Source organism: Gavialis gangeticus, unplaced genomic scaffold (assembly GCF_001723915.1).
Source record: "Gavialis gangeticus isolate Ggan-Ray unplaced genomic scaffold, GavGan_comp1, whole genome shotgun sequence".
Classification (NCBI taxonomy): domain Eukaryota; kingdom Metazoa; phylum Chordata; order Crocodylia; family Gavialidae; genus Gavialis; species Gavialis gangeticus.
In genome coordinates, this window is record NW_017729028.1 from 30,265,657 (window position 1) to 30,270,103 (window position 4,447).

Genomic DNA, 4,447 nt, shown 5'->3' on the forward strand with positions numbered 1-4,447 from the left:
TGTCATCTGTGAATTTAAATGGGTTGCTTTTCACCCCCTCGGCCAAGTCTCTAATAAAGAAAGTGAACAGCGTGGGCCCAAGGACCGAGCCCTGGGGGACCCCACTGCCCACATCCCTCCAGGTCAAATGTGACCCGTCCACCACCACTCTCTGGGTACGACCCTTCAGCCAATCTGCAAGCCATCTGACTGTGTAGGCATCAATGCCACCGTCACCTAGTTTTTTAATGAGGATGGGGTGAGAGACAGTGTCAAAGGCCTTGCTGAAGTCCAGAAAGACGATGTCCACTGCAACACCTGCGTCCAAGGATTTTGTGACCTGATCATAAAAAGCAATCAGGTTGGTCTGACAGGATCTGCCCCTAATGAAACTGTGCTGGTTGCCCTTGAGCATCATCCCTGAAGCTGGCCCATCGCAGATGTGCTCCTTGATGATCTTCTCAAAGAGCTTCCCCAGGATCCAAGTAAAACTAACGGGCCTATAGTTGCCTGGGTCCTCCCTCCTCCCTTTTTTGAAGATGGGGACCACTTTGGCCCTCTTCCAGTCATCCAGCACCTGGCTAGAGCACCACAAGTGCTCATACAGCTGTGCCGGGGCCCCACAATGACCCCTGCCAATTCCCTCAGCACCCTGGGGTGGAGAGCATCTGGACCCGCTGATTTGAACACGTCCAGCCCCTCCAGAAGTTCCCTAACTCGGTCCTCCCCGACCCTAGGCCTGGCGGAGTCTCATAAGTGGAAGGGAAGCATGTTTGAGTAAATGTAAATATGGGGGGCTTCGGAGATGCTGAGCACTGGTGGATATATATATTCTTGTTAAGGAAAAAGCAGCCCCAAATTAAAATGTGCACAGGGTGGCTGAGAGCTTTATGTGCAGCCACACCATACTGACTTCCAGCTTGATGCTCAACTCCTGAAGGATGAATGCCATAACAGCAGTCTGCAAACAGGAAGTAAAGATGAAAGCTGAGTTGGATCTGATGAGGGGAGCTAAGGACATCAAGGGGCTGTCTGCGTACGTTGGCCAGGAAAGAAAGATGGAGGCAGTTGTGGGTTGTCGGCTCATTAGCCGGGGGGAGCTTGAAACAGAAGAGGTGAAGAAGACGCAGCTGTTCAACAGCTACTTTGCTTCAATCTTCACAAAAAAATAAGCTGCAACCAATACAGACAAGGGAGGGGAAAGGCTGAGGCTCCCTCCAAAGAGCGCATCACCGAGCTTTCAGTTAGTTTGAATGAACTGAAGTCCACGGGGCCCAAGGAACTTTTCCCAGGATCAAGGCCAAGTGGTAACAGGACCCAGGGTCTGGCAGATTGAAGCAAGGTGAATTCAGACTCCTGCTTCACTTAGGGTTGAAACACACCACCTGGCAGCGACGGCTACATTTCCATTCCCGCAGAGCCGAGGAAGTTAATTGACTTCCTGGCTCATTCCTGTCGACGGCTTCACCGGTGTTCACGACCCTTGATCTTCCACTATTCAGTCTCTCCTTTCCTCTGCAATTATCCAGTCTGTTATTTACTCCCAGGCATTTCTCTGCTTAGGCTCAAGTGCCCAATAAATGTGTGCCCCTACCTAGGAGCCTCGGTGCAGCCTTCCAGGGGGCTCAAACCCGTAACAAATCAGGCCGGGGGAGGGCAGGGCAGTGCTGGAGACAGAGCTGTGGTTAGGGTGGTGGAAACAGCCTTCCGGCCTCGCACTGGGGTCAGGAGCATGTGCATGTGCACGGAGGTGTTGGCATGGGTGGCTGTTACAGCCTTGCCCCTGCCTGCCCCACACGTGAGGGCTAGGAGGAGTTGAATGGGGTGTCACGGGCACTTAGGGGCTTTCCGGGGGCAGGGGTATATGTGGGGTAGAAGAATATGGGGTGGGAAGGGCCCGGGGTGTTACAGGGTGGTGGGGTTGGGGGCTGAGGGGAGTGGGAGGGAGTGAAACGGGGTGTGAGGAGGGTTGAAAGTAAGCAGGATGGTGGATGAGGTTGCCCTGAGGATGGGGGACTGCAGTGGGTGTAGGGTGGTCAGAGAGGCAGGGGAGGGCTTGGGGGTGAGAAGGGCCCGGGGGCTGGGGCCTGATGAGGACGTGTGTGTGTAGGGGGCAGTGAGGGTGTGAGGGGGGCGGTGGAGGATGACTGGGCTTGAGTTGAGACGGGAGGGAGCTGAGCATGGGGATATGTGAGATAACAGGAGACAGACTGGAGTCGGGGGCATTTGAGTGGGCAGGGGCAACATGTGGAGGGCAGTGAGGGGCATCTTCGGGCTATGGTGCGCCATCCGGGGGACCCAAATGTGGGGTACAGGGAGCACTTCTGTCCCTGGCCAGGCTGGGGGGGTAACAGCCGTACTCCCCCGGCATCACCCTGGAGCTGGCCATCGGCCCCCGAAGCCCAGTTATATTTGCTTTTATTTAGATCTTAAACTGAAGAATATTAGTAAAGCTTCTCATTTCTTTTACCTGGAAAAAAATAGAGGGTCACAGGAGAGTCGGGCTGGAAGGGACCTCACGAGGCCGCACCTTCTCCAAGCCCCCTGCTCAAGAAAGGATTATCCCTGACGAAACCATCCTGGCCGCGAGCGTCTGTCCAATACCTGTTGTGTTGCACGTTACCTGAGCCCCCCTGGAAACCCTGGATCTGCCCACGTGCGGACACAACCTGCCCTTGCTGCAGCAGGCACCAAGGATGAGGGAATTTGCAGCACAACAGCACCATCTTGTGGGCCTGGAAAATGATGGTCCATTTTCAGCATGGTGACGGGAGGTGGCAGAAGTGACCCCAAATGCTTAACGCAAAACCTGTCTCTGGTCTCACTGTCCTCTCCAGAGCTGCTGCTGCTTCTGCTGTTGGTGCAACCTAGGGTGAGGCTGAGTCTGCCAAAGTTGTGCCAAGTTTTCCTTCCTCACTTTTCAGCAGTTGGCCCTTAGCCTCAGGCAATTTACTGAAATAAGAAGGAGAGAAAGCATGAGACTGACTGCTAATGGGCAGCCGCTGTGTGTGGCATGCAGCAGACTGGGGAGGGAGCAGAAAGCAGAGCAGCAGATTGGTCAGGGAGCACAGGACAGGCAGCAGGAAACAGAAACCAAAGCGATAGATCAGGCAGGGAAAGGGGATCAGACTACCACTACGGGGGTGCATCTGCACGTGCACTTCACTGTGGAGTGGACTAGTTCACTGTCTACACATGTGCCAGTATCAGGATGCAGTAAACTAATTAACTCCGCCATAGGATAGTAATGTCAGGGATGCTACTATCTTACTGCACCAAAATGCACACATAAACAGTGACTGGGGTGTACATTGTGCCCGGTCAGCCTAGCCAGCCCGGGGCCTGCTCTACCCTGGCTCAAATTGTTGCTGTCTCAGGTGCATGTGTACACACTGCACCCGGGAGCAGTTGACTCTAGCTCAAACTGCTCCAGAGTTTATTGTGTCACATTAATTGGAGGTGTAGACACACCGCAGGAGGGTGCAGAGCTCATTTGTGGCAGGTTTGTGAAAGGTCGGCCCCTGCTGAGTTAAATCCTGGGTCTGAACTGTTTTGCCTATACCTGCTATGACTAGAGAGTTCAAAAGGGCCGCAGGCAGGAGCCAGCCCAGCTCAGGAGTGCAGCGCATGGCACAGGTCAGGCTGATCGTGGTTTGGAAGCCACCTGGCCGGTTACATGGGACCAGATTCAGTAAGATGAAGCAAATGCCCGGGGTGGATTAGCCCTGAGCCCAGAGGCTGAGGAAGGAGCAGCGCTGCAGTAGCCTTGTCCAGGCCTCTCTGGCTGTGCAACTTGCAGGAGCACGTGGGAGCCAGGGAGGACGCCTGGACCAGAATATGATTTTCAGGGCAAGTCGAGACCCCTCCCATGAGGTTAAAGGGAAAACCACTATTTCACGGGCTCCATCCCCCAGGACGCAGACCTGGGCCTCTGTTAGGTTCATCCAAGGGCATTCAGAAAGAAATGACTCTGGCCACAAGCTTGGGAAAGAGCCCTGCCGGGCTGCATGCACCACATCTCTTGTGAAGGGAAAGCCAAGCGAGGTGCACGTTGCACTCACGGATTCGACAAGGAGTGACTTCAGATTCTCACGTGCGCAGTCAGCACATCCACGTCTCACACGACCTCCCCTTTGCCAGTGGCACCAGCCCTCGCGCCCCTTTGCCATGTCTTCAAACAAGCAGCTCTGGGCTTTCTCCTGTGCCAGCTGCAAATGAAGGCGGGCACTTCCCCAAGGCATCTGCAGGGTGCCATCATTGTCCTCCCCTCAAGGCACTCCTTAAAGGGTGCTTAAAAGGCTTAACAATAGCCGGGCAGCTGGAAGCAATGCCCAGCACCATCCCCTCGTGCATCCTGATCTGCCCATGGTATCCCCCCGTGAGCCAGTGCGAGCAGAGCATGTTGTGTGCATGTGCATGTGGACAAGGCATGTTGTGTGTGTGTGTGTGTGTGTGTGTGTGTGTGTGT